The sequence below is a fragment of the Rhipicephalus sanguineus genome, chromosome 1 (assembly GCF_013339695.2).
Source record: "Rhipicephalus sanguineus isolate Rsan-2018 chromosome 1, BIME_Rsan_1.4, whole genome shotgun sequence".
NCBI classification, from domain to species: Eukaryota; Metazoa; Arthropoda; class Arachnida; order Ixodida; family Ixodidae; genus Rhipicephalus; species Rhipicephalus sanguineus.
In genome coordinates this window covers 38346423-38359553 of record NC_051176.1, presented here as the reverse complement: position 1 = coordinate 38359553, position 13131 = coordinate 38346423, and the positions used below count along the sequence as shown (strand labels likewise).

General features: G+C 52.3%; 1 protein-coding gene across 1 annotated transcript in view; it reads left to right on the top strand.

Moving 5' to 3' along the window:
* LOC119390684 (protein obstructor-E) overlaps nucleotides 1–13131 on the top strand; it is a 70368-nt gene that overhangs the window by 35342 nt on the left and 21895 nt on the right. The window lies entirely within an intron of this gene.

The following is a 13131-nucleotide window of genomic DNA, read 5'->3' as shown; positions in this document are numbered from 1 at the left end:
CTTGAAACACATGTGTCGCGGTGGAAATGTACGCAGCTATTCGACCAAACTACTATTTCATCACAAGTGCATCATTAAATGAAAAGAATAATGTCGGAATCATATATGATGACACAGGCACGTGTCGACGAATGTGCGAGTGTCCGATGCATTAATATTTCTTCTAAAGAAATTCATTTCATGAAAACAACTTATGGTTTATCCTGCGCATGTCCAGTGAGGTGTTCCTTTATCTTGCCTCGTGCTTTTTGCGATGCCACCCTTGTGCATATATGTAAGAGGAAACTACATGAAATAAACAGTTGTTAGTCTGCGCTCTGTGATCGAAAGCAGCGCTACGCCCAGGACGCATCCCTCCCTTAATCGATGGCCTGGCTATTTTCCCACTGGGTTCGAATATTTTACACCTTTCACTTTCTACCGCGACGCGCTCTTCGGCAGCCGTGGCTACGTGCTTCTGTCTGGAGAGCAGTCTACAGCATAACTATTATGAGTATCAACCTTTCTCACAAATTGATACCTGCCCAACGGCACACCGTTCCAAGCACGTCGTGGTAGCTTTGATTCTGCAATCAAAGTAGGAGTGTGACGCTCATACTGCAGATAAGCGCTTTGCCTGATAACAACGAACTAAGTGTTCTGTACGGCAGTAGAAAACTGATATACCAGTGAATAACAAGGAGACCCGTTTCCGGCCCAGCACAGCAGTCGACGGTGGATGGCGTACCGCTAGGTGGCGCGGACAGGCAGTTTGGCGCGTGTTCGCGTGGTGCGTAAACTTTTGTGGCTGACTGTACAACCTACTAGCCCCTATTTCTGCCCCCCACTTTGTTTGGTATCGCCTTCTTTCCTTTGCGTATGGAACTGCGAAGCCCTCTTACACAGATTTGCAAGCTTGCAAGATGCAGACCAGACCAACCTGACCTAGTTTTGTCAGCGACCCTTTTTTGAAGATCGGTGAAATGCCGCATACTACGGCATAACAACGAGGCCTTTTTCATTTTTTTGGTCCCGAACACCGCATTCACTTCTGCGTTTCAATTTTAAGCGCGTAATGAAAGATTAAGCCACAGCAGTTATCAAAGACTTAGTATAGCCTGCCGCTAACGGCATATTCTCCTGCTCGGCAGCATTGACTTGTATTTGGTGGGTGCAGCTATTTCGAGCCGCATTTGACAAGCATAATTGGGCGGTAGCCCTCTTAACAAGTTTATTGTGAGACGAATGATGCGTTGACCGCGTGTTTTTAGTCCTTATGCTATGATCCAGGAAATATGACCACGAAGATGACAAGTTAGATACAGATCTAGAAACGTAATGGAATTATCTTGAGCTACTTCGTGAGTGAAACGAAAATGTGGGGAGCACGGCTGAAACACTGTCACAAGGCTACCTTACGTCTATACATTACGTCTATAAAAAGATCACACCCTATAAAGCACGAGCAACTCGGTCATCATTTAGGGTGTCACAATCCGCCACGCTGGTACGTGTAGTGGTTATCGTGCTTACTGCTGACGTGAAGGTCACGAGATCAAATCCCGGCCGCGGCGGCTCGAGGCCCGTGTACTTACATTTAGGTGCATGTTAAAGAACCCCAGCTCGTTTCAAATTTCCGGAGCCCTCCCATATGGCGTCCCTCATAATAATATCGTGGTTTTCGGACATTAAATCGCAACAATTATATATTACTATTAAGGGTGTCACACAGGCGTTTAAGTTCAGAGATTGCAGCAGGGGAAGAAACAGCGCAAACATTTTACGGAACACACGACAAAGGAGGGACGCAACAGCGATGTTGTCATCCGCTGAACAACAGAAGACAACAGAGCAGTTTTGTATTCCGTCAAAATTTTCCGCTCTTCCTTCCCATGTTGCAATCTATGAACCAACTAGAGCGTGCCTGAGCCCCAGCAGTTCAGAGAGTTGCAGATGGTCAACATGGGGGACGTAGCACATGTATTACCTCGAACAACAAATAAGAAGGGGTAAAAAATTGTTTCATACCAGTACTTTTACTGCGTTTTAAGCATGTTCATTACGTTCTCTGTATATACTCAGCAGCACAATGTGCGCAAGAGCTCGATCAACTTGATTCCGATCTTTGCCGAGTATAGCAATGAACACTTTCGATCGCGATTGAAAGTCCGATACGGATACAGGCTCGATCACGATCAAAAGGTACCCGTCTGACAGGGGTATAAACCACTTGCATCGACTCTCCTCAATCAACGCGCGCCGTTGCCCTCGATACACTTGAGTGTTTACTTCCCAGGAACGCAATTTTTTCACACCCGGAAACCGCTGCACATTGTGGGCCCTTATGGCCCACCTGAAAACATTTATTTCGGCGCGAGCCTACTGCCAACGGCGCGTGCACATGGCTAGGATGCATACTGCAAAAAGGAGAGATGGGGGAAGGGAGGACATCTGCACACTAGCGCTTTCTTGTGTGCTCATCGCAAGCAAAGTGCCTCACACAATGCTGCACAAACGAGGCATGTAAACAGATGACTCAACTTTATTCGCTGCGCTCGGTTTGCGGCTGCAGTACGCACATGCATTCCCTTGAACATGTGTTCACGCCTTTCCAGCACACCACACACGAACGGGACAAGTGACGCACTCTCTAAGCCACAAAGCAAGAAAAGGGGCGTCAGTTTCGTGCTTTTGGGGGCTAACTGCATCGCCAATACCATTATTCCCTGAAGGATGAATGATTCGTCCTTTAGGGAGTGACTGTCAGGCGACGAACTGTTAGTCCTCAGTAGTTTCCAGCAGACGAAATGGTGGGGTGTAATGGCCACCCCTTTATGGGAGTAACTGATTTCTTCCTCTCTTCGGATGGTAACTGCGTACGGACGAAATGTTACTTCTGATGGGACTAACACTTGCTCCTTCTCGAGAAAAAAAAGCTAAACAGTTTAATGTTTCTGGTTCTGAGCATTTGAAGGTTCACACACGCATGTGATTACATCTACAATCAATATACAGAAATAAAGTCCAAAGTAAGTTATAGAAAATTCACGACAAACATACACTATTCGAACTCGACCATTGAATCAGCAGCCGCGTACGCTAACCACTACACCCCGCTTCTGCTACAAAGCAGTCGGGAAAGCATATGTAGGCACCGCTTGGACGCAGCGCATTCTGCCATGTTAACGTAGCAGGCTTTCTTATATAACACTTCAGCCTTCAGTGATTCGCAAGCAACCATTCTGTGGTGAAGTTCGTAAAAATTGAATTGTGTAGAATCAGCGAATTTGCGCGCTTGATGAAATATACAAGTCCTGTTATATATATATATATGTTGTAGCGAAGCCTTTGAGTTGAGTAAGGGGTTGCGCTCTCTATAGCCTTCTAGTGGGTCGTCCTCTTGGGCTCTTCCCGCTCGCGCTCTGAGCTCGTGTTCTTGCTTGACTGTCGCCATTGAGCATCGTCGCCGACTGCCGTCTAATAAACACCTCAACAAATTGGTGGAGGTGCTGTGCTCCCATTCGATGCCCCTGGAGCTACGATCCCGTACCCTACCAACTACCATGCCTCAAGACGCTGCTCAGCAAACGCCTCCTCCAGCAACGACCTCCTGCCCCGGTGTCCCCCGCATCCGCGACCCCCCTATCTTCACCGGCGCGGATGGGACCGACGTTGAGGACTGGCTTGCGCTGTACGAGCGTGTGAGCGTACTCAATAAATGGGACGAGGCAGGCAAACTCAGCAACTTGGTTTTCTACCTCGCGGGTGTGGCGGGCCTGTGGTACAACAACCACGCCACCGATTTCCCCACGTGGTCTGCTTTCAAGACCGCCATCATCGACGTGTTTGGCCGCCCTGCCCTTCGTAAACTGCAAGCCGAACAACGTTTACGTGAACGAGCTCAGCAGACCGGTGACTCCTTTACGAGCTACATAGAAGACGTCCTGGACTTGTGCAAGAAAGCCGACGCAGCTATGCCCGAGTCTGACAAGATCCGCAACGTTATGAAAGGCATCGACGACGACGCCTTCACTATGCTGCTCGCCAAGAACCCTCGTACTGTGGCCGAGGTGATCACGCTCTGCCAAAGCTACGAGGAGCTGCGCCGGCAGCGGTTGCTGACCCGTCGACCTGCATCACGCGACGCCGATCTCGCTGGCTTGTCGGCCATTTCTGATCATTCCGCCTTGCTAGCCGAGATCAAGTCCTTTGTGCGCGAGGAAATTGCCCGCCAGTTCTCCCTACTGGCCTTCCCTCAGCAGCAGCGTGTTGAACAGCCATCGACCACGCTGCTGCCTCCCTTACGCCGCGCTATTCAGCAGGAAATCGCGGAAGTCATGCCGGAATACCACCAGCCCCCTCCGGCGCCTGCACCGCTCAGTTACGCGCAAGTTGTAGCCAGGTCACCCCAAGCGATCTCTGTGGCTGCCCCACTTACGCCGAAGCCGTCGCCAGACCTCAGGCCTTTGAAGCGAGTGTGCCGGCTGCGTTTGCCGACGTCATACCTGGGCCACCGATGCAGCCCATCATGCAGTCGTATCAGCAGACGCCTCGTCCACCGCGTCCTGCGTCATGGATGGGACCTATCCCGACGAATCGATGGCGCACTTCTGACAACCGCCCGATCTGCTTCGCGTGCGGTTGCGCCGGTCATGTTGCCCGCTACTGCAATCGCGTGCAGCCGCCTCGTGTCGGCTCAACCATCACCAGCCAGTCAAGCCGCCCGTATTACGCTTCACCGCCGCCTATGTCACCGTCGTCTCGCTCAGCTCCATCTACACGCCGTTCGCCGTCACCACGACGCCGATCACTGTCACCGATGCGGCCACGTCCGGTCCCACGTGACCAGGAAAACTAGTCACTCGTAAGGACGTGTATCCACTACCGCGCATAGACGACGCGATTGACAGCCTACAAGGAGCAGAATTCTTTTCATCCATCAATTTGCGCTCAGGGTACTGGCAAGTACCTATGGCTGATGACGTTCGACCGAAGACCGCCTTTGTCACGCCCGACGGCTTGTACGAATTCAACGTCATGCCGTTTGGGCTGTGTAATGCGCCCGCCACCTTCGAGCGCATGATGGATACTATTCTGCGCAACCTGAAATGGCACACGTGCTTGTGCTACCTCGACGACGTCGTTGTGTTTGCTCCAGACTTCTCCACGCATCTTCAACGCCTCCGGCATGTGTTGACGCGTTTGAGCAACGCTGGTCTGCAACTGAATCTAAAGAAGTGCCGATTTGCAGCACGGCAGCTCACAATACTCGGCTACGTCGTGTCCAAGGACGGAATTCTCCCCCGATCCAGCCAAGCTTCGGGCCGTGACCGAGTTCCCGAAACCGACGTCCGTCAAAGAACTGCGCAGTTTCGTAGGACTGTGTTCCTACTTTCGGCGCTTCATTCGAAACTTCGCGACTATCATATCGCCGCTGACGAAGCTCCTCGGAAGTAACGGGCCCCTCCATTCGTGGTCGTCAGAGTGCGACGACGCTTTCGCAACGCTCCGTCGTTTGTTGACGTCGCCTCCCATACTACGCCACTACGACCCTACGGCCCCTACAGAGGTACACACAGACGCCAGCGGTGCTGGCCTTGGCGCTGTCCTTGCGCAGCGCAAACCGGGGTTCCCTGAATATGTCGTGGCATATGCAAGTCGTACGCTTACTAAAGCCGAGACCAATTACAACCGTCACCGAAAAGGAATGCCTGGCGATCATCTGGGCCCTTACGAAGTTCCGACCCTATTTGTATGGTCGCCCATTTGATGTCATCACCGACCATCATGCACTATGCTGGCTGTCGTCATTGAAGGATCCCTCAGGCCGCCTCGCCCGCTGGGCACTTCGCCTACAGGACTACGATATCCGCGTGCTCTACCGCAACGGACGCCAGCATGCTGACGCCGACGCCCTCTCGCGCTCGCCCTTGCCTGACGACAATACCCCATGCTCGTCACGTAACATTATTGTTTCTTCCATCGACGTTCACACCATCGCTACCGAACAGCGCAAGGATAAATGGATCGCCTCGCTGATAGACTTGCTCACTGATCCGTCGGCAACACCAACCACTCGCGCGTTGCGTCGTCAAGCCCACCATTTCGCCATTCGTGACGATCTACTGCACCGACGCAATTACAACGCCGATGGCCGCCAGTGGCTACTTGTGATACCCCGCAGTCTGCGTTCTGAAATATGCGAGTCCTTCCACTCTGATCCACAATGCGCGCACTCTGGGGTATCCAAAACTTACCACCGCATTCGACAACGATACTTCTGGCGAGGGATGTACCGCTACGTGCAGAAGTTCGTTCGCTCCTGCCTCGATTGCCAACGCCGAAAACCTTCAACGCACGTGTCACCCGCTGGTCTACAACCATTACCTTGCCCTAACCGTCCGTTCGGGCGCGTGGGCATCGACTTGTACGGACCACTTCCTCTGACATCGGCTGGTAACCGCTGGGCAATCCTCGCTGTTGACCATCTAACGCGATACGCCGAAACCGCCGCCCTCCCAGCGGCTACAGCGCGCGACGTTGCCTCCTTCCTGCTACACCGATTCATGCTGCGTCACGGTCCACCCCAGGAGCTTCTCAGCGATCGAGGCCGTGTCTTCTTGTCGGAAGTCGTCGAAGCCATTCTCAAAGAGTGCCATGCTGTTCACCGCAAAACTACTGCTTACCACCCGCAGACGAATGGCCTAACCGAACGCTTTAACCGCACGCTCGGCGACATGCTCTCAATGTACGTCGCCGCCGATCACACAAATTGGGATGTCATTCTGCCCTTCGTCACCTACGCCTATAATACCGCCCCTCAAAGCACAACTGGGTTTTCACCCTTCTTATTGTACGGAAGGCACCCGTCGCACACCATCGACACGATACTCCCATACAAGCCGGATTCAACTGACTGTGCGCCGATTTCTGACACAGCCAGGCTTGCGGAAGAGTGTCGCGAGCTTGCCAAGACTTTTACAACGCAGGAACAAGAGCGGCAGAAGAGCATTCGCGGTGGCACCACCACTTCTGAGTCCACGTTCCTCCCTGGAGCACTCGTATGGCTCTCGGTCCCTACCACTGCAACTGGCCTCTCTTCAAAACTACTGCCGAAATACGAAGGCCCCTATCGGGTCGTCGAGCGCACATCCCCGGTCAACTACGTAATCGAACCCATCGAACCATCGTCGGACATGCGCCGTCGAGGGCGCGACATAGTCAACGTGGAGCGCCTCAAGGCCTACTATGACCCACTCATAGTGACGAGCTGTTAGGTCGCCGGACGGCTCCGTTTTCGTACCCGGGGAAGTTGTAGCGAAGCCTTTGAGTTGAGTAAGGGGTTGCGCTCTCTATAGCCTTCTAGTGGGTCGTCCTCTTGGGCTCTTCCCGCTCGCGCTCTGAGCTCGTGTTCTTGCTTGACTGTGGCCATTGAGCATCGTCGCCGACTGCCGTCTAATAAACACCTCAACAATATATATATATATGGCACGTCCTTCATCAGAATAAACTGAAGTACAAGCGTGTGCAGCCGCTTGTATGGGCATCAGCACGTCGTGAAGTGACTGTACAAAATGTACACAACAATAAAAGAACAGACATAAGACATCAGGGGTGTAATGGTCACACCTCCTCGTGTGCTCCTTTTCTTCGACTACATGTGCAACGGACCTTCAGAACTAACTTCTCAATTATATATATATATATATATATATTCTAGTGGGGAAGAGCAATACGAAGTCCCAAGACAGCGCGTGGCAGTGTTTAACACTGCTGAACCCAGGCTTTTGGTTTTGTAAATAAACCCCCTTAAAATATGGTGGAGCCGCTGGGTAGTCTTCGAAGCTGGATCTACGAAGCCGCGCCTTACCTCCAGTGTCAGCAATGCCGGAAGAATCCACCTTCCAAGGAACCTCCCAAATTACAGCCCCTGCGTGTCCAGGCATGATTCCGCTGCGTCACCCAATAATCTTCAGTGGCACTGATGACCAAGACGTTAGGACTGGTTGGCTACATACCACAAGGTGAGCGCAGCGAACAAGTGGGACGATGCGGCTCAGCTGTCTTATGTCAGCTTTTACTTGGCCGCAACAGTCTGCAATGCAAAATTAGGCTAGTTGGTTTAACTTCATTGTTACTTGGCCGGCGTCGCTTGTCTCTGGCTACGGAATCACGAAGCCGATATTACCAACTGGGCTTCATTCAAGACGGCCTTTTCAGAAGTCTTTGACCGCCCCGCTGCACGAAAGCTCCGCGCAGAACAGTGACTTCGTGAGCGCACTCAGCAGCCAGGCGAGAACTTCACCAGCTACATCGAAGACGTTGTTGACTTCTGCAAGCGTGGGAACCCATCGCTGCTCGAAGCAGACAAGATCAAGCAGATACTCAAGGGAATAGCTGATGACGCATTTCAGATGTTAGCCAAGGACCCACAAACCACAGCCGAACTGCTCAGTTGGTGCCAGAGTTGCGACAAGTTGCGCCAGCAACGCGCCCACACGCGATGCTCTTTGAAACAGCGTGACTCGATCGCGGCTATGAGTCTCGGCGACCAGAATTCCATGTTGGCTCAGATAGAACAGTTTGTGCGTGAGGAGGTCGCTCGACAGCTCTCCATTTTATCAAGCACGCCCGAACCAGCACAGACGCATCATCTGGCCCCAGCCATACGACAAGTTATCCAAGAGGAGGTTACTGACGCTTTACCTTTCCTTCGTTCACCACCTCTGGAGGCTGCGCTTTTGACGTACGCTGAGGTCGTCGCAGCCAGAACACCCCGTCAGCCAACTAGTTCTCCCTCGTCGGTGCCTGTTCGGTCGTCACCAATTCCGTTCGGCCGACCAGTCGCTGCGTATCCTAATCCGTGGGGCACCGCAGACAACCACCATATCTGCTATTCTTGCGGTTATGCAGGACATGTGGCACGTTTCTGCCACCGCCGCCCTCCCGTCCACACCGATACCATGTCACGATATTCGCACGACCCTCGACGGTCTGGCGGCCCAGCACGGCAATGACAATCTTCTTCACCGACCGCCTGCCCTCAGTTAGCCGCCGATCTCCATCCCCCCGACGTCGCTCCCTGTCACCTATGCGCCGTCGACACTACTCTTCAGACGCGGGAAATTAGATGCCGCAGTTCCCGAGGAACGAACTGCGTCGTCGTAAAAATAATCAAGTCCTTGCACTTCTGCGGCAAACCTCATTGAAGTTTTTGTGGATGGCTTTCGTACCTTTGCGCTTGTTGACACTGGCGCTGTAGTTTGAGTTATAGGTTTAAAACTTTCCCCATTGCTTCCGAAGGTCAACACGACGTCAAAGTGATTGCCCCTCCGTACCGCATCGTTCAATGCACGTCGCCGGTCAACTACGTCGTCGAACCAGAGACACCTCCCGCTGGCAGACGATGCTGTGGTCGTGAAACAGTCCACGTTAGCCGCTTAAATCGCTATTATGATCCCTGTTTGCTTGCTTCACCCTGATTCGCCAGGATGGCTCCTCTTCGACACCGGGGCAAGTGTTGTGGGGAAGGGACAGCGAGACAGCATTGAGTAGGAGCAGAAGAAGAGCAAGACGAAAAGTCGAGAGCGCGTGACTGTGTTTGACGCTGCTGAACGCTGGCGGTTGGTTTTGTAAATAAACCCCCGTATAACATATATATATATATATATATATATATATATATATATATATATATATATATATATATATATATATATATATATATATATAAAGGAAAGATTACTTTAAGGGCTCGTTTTTCTTTGTTACACACAATATTAATGAGAACTAACAGACAGCAATGCCAAGGAAAGTATAGGGGGTGTTATTTGTAGTAATTAGAATATAAATGTGAAGAAATTAAAGTGGACGAAAAGATAACTTGCCGCCGGCAGGGACCGAACCTGCGACCTTCGAATAACGCGTCCGATGCTCTACTACTGAGCTACGGCGGCGGTCATCTCCCCGTCCACTTTATAGGGTATATAAAGTATATACCCTATAAAGTATATAAGTATATACCCTATAAAGTGTACGGGGAGATGACCGCCGCCGTAGCTCAGTGGTAGAGCATCGGACGCGTTATTCGAAGGTCGCAAGTTCGGTCCCTGCCGGCGGCAAGTTATCTTTTCGTCCACTTTACTTTCTTCACATTTATATTCTAATTACTCCAAATAACACCCCTATACTTTCCTTGGCATGCTGTCTGTTAGTTCTCATTAATATTATATATATATATATATATATATATATATATATATATATATATATATATATATATATATATATATTATAAAGAGGTTTATTAGCGGCGACGATACTCGACAGCGGCAGCCAAGGTGGGGCCGACTCTCAGCGCGAGCTGCGTTCTCTTCGAAATGAGCAGAAGAGGGCGACCCACTAAAAGGTGTCCGAGATGACGACTCATTACCAAGTTCGAACGCTTCGCTACAATTACCCCGGGTACGAAAAGGGAGCCGCCTGGCGACCTAGCAACTTGTCACTATGGGGGGTCATGGTACGGCTTCAGGCGTTCCACGTTGACAATGTCGCGCCCTCGACGGCGCATGTCCGAAGATGGTTCTATGGGTTCGATCAGGTAGTTGACCGGGGATGTGCGTTCGACGACACGGTAGGGGCCTTCGTATTTGGGCAGTAGTTTGAAAGAGAGGCCAGTTGCAGTGGTAGGGACAGAGAGCCAAACGAGCGCTCCAGGGAGGAACGTGGGCGTAGAAGTGGTGGTGTCACCGCAAATGCTCTTCTGCCGCTCTTGGTTATGAGTAGTGAAGGTCTTGGAGAGCTCACGACACTCCTCAGCAAGTCTGGCTGTGGCAGAAATAGGCGCACATTCAGAGCGATCCGGCTTGTAGGGAAGGATTGTGTCGATTGTGTGCGACGGGTGCCTGCCGTACAATAAGAAAAAGGGTGAGAAACCAGTAGTGCACTGAGTGGCGGTATTGTAGGCATACGAGACGAACAGCAGAATGGCATCCCAATTTGTGTGGTCGGCGGCGACGTACATCGAGAGCATGTCGCCGAGCGTGCGGTTAAAGCGTTCGGTGGGGCCATTCGTCTGCGGATGGTAAGCAGTAGTTTTGCGGTGAACAACGTTGCACTCTTTGTGAAAGGCTTCGACGACTTCCCACAAGAAGACACGGCCTCGATCACTGAGCAGCTCCTGGGGTGGACCGTGACGCAGCATGAATCGGTGGAGCAAGAAGGAGGCCACATCGCGCGCTGTAGCCGCAGGGAGGGCGCCAGTTTCAGCGTATCCCGTGAGGTAGTCTACAGCGACGATGGCCCAGCGGTTACCAGCGGACGTCAGAGGAAGTGGCCCGTACAAATCGATGCCAACGCGCCGAAACGGCCGGTCAGGGCAAGGTAGAGGTTCCAGTTCTGCCGGCGACAGGTGCGTTGAAGTTTTGCGGCACTGACAATCGATGCAGGAGCGAATAAACTTCTGCACGTAGCGGTACATTCTTCGCCAAAAGTACCGTTGGCGAATGCGGTGGTAGGTTTTCGATACCCCAGAGTGTGCACACTGCGGATCAGAGTGGAATGACTCGCATATGTGAGAACGCAGACTGCGGGGTATTACCAGTAGCCACTGGCGACCGTCGCAGTCGTAATTGCGTCGGTCGAGGAGGTCGTCGCGAACGGCGAAATAGTGGGCTTGATCACGCAATGCGCGAGAGGATGGTGTGGCCGATGGATGAGTCAGCAAGTCTATCAGTGAGGCAATCCATTGATCCTTGCGCTGTTCGGTAGCGATGGTGTGAATGTCGAGGGAAGAAACGGCAAACTGAGATACTGAGCTGTGGCATTGTCGTCAGGCAAGGGAGAGCGGGACAGGGCGTCGGCATCAGCATGCTGGCGTCCGTTGCGGTACAGCACGCGGATGTCGTAGTCTTGCAGGCGAAATGCCCACCGGGCGAGACGGCCTGAGGCATCCTTCATGGACGACAACCAGCACAGTGCATGATGGTCGGTGACGACATCAAATGGGCGACCATACAAATAAGGTCGGAACTTCGTAAGGGCCCAGATGATTGCCAGGCATTCTTTCTCCGTAACGGTATAGTTGGTCTCAGCTTTAGTAAGCGTACGACTCGCATATGCCACGACGTATTCCGGCAACCCAGGTTTGCGCTGCGCAAGGACATCGCCGAGGCCAACACCGCTGGCGTCCGTGTGTACCTCTGTGGGGGCCGTAGGGTCGTAGTGGCGTAGTATCCGAGGAGACGTCAACAAACTACGGAGCTTTGCGAAAGCGTCATCGCACTCTGACGACCACGAATTGAGGGGCCCGTTGCTGCCAAGGAGCTTCGTCAGCGGCGATATAATAGCCGCGAAGTTGCGGATGAAGCGCCGAAAGTAGGAGCATAGTCCTACGAAACTGCGCAGTTCTTTGACCGACGTAGGTTTGGGGAACTCTGACACGGCCCGGAGCTTGGCTGGATCGGGAAGAATTTCGTCCTTGGACACGACGTAGCCCAGTATTGTCAGCTGCCGTGCTGCAAATCGGCACTTCTTTAGATTCAGTTGCAGCCAGGCGTCGCTCAAACGCGTCAACACAGGCCGTAGGCGTTGAAGATGCGTGGAGAAGTCCGGGGCGAAAACTACCACGTCGTCGAGGTAACACAGGCACGTGTCCATTTAAAGTTGCGCAGAACGGTATTCATCATGCGCTCAAAGGTCGCGGGCGCATTACACAGCCCAAACGGCATGACGTTGAATTCGTACAAGCCATCCGGCGTGACAAAGGCTGTCTTCGGTCGAGCGTCATCAGCCATGGGTACTTACCAGTACCCTGAGCGCAAATCGAGCGATGAAAAGAATTCTGCTCCTTGCAGGCTGTCGATGGCGTCGTCTATTCGAGGTAGGGGATAAACGTCCTTACGGGTGATCTTATTCAGTCGTCGGTAGTCCACACAGAACCGCACAGAGCCGTCCTTCTTCGCAACAAGAGCGACAGGAGACGCCCACGGACAGTTTGAGGGTCCAATAATGTCGCGGCGAAGCATGTCGTCGACTTGCTCGTTAATTACACGACGCTCTGCTGGAGATACGCGGTATGGACGTTGCCGCAGTGGTGGTTGGACGCCGGTGTCGATGCAATGGGTGACAGCAGACGTGCGGCCGAGAGAAGTT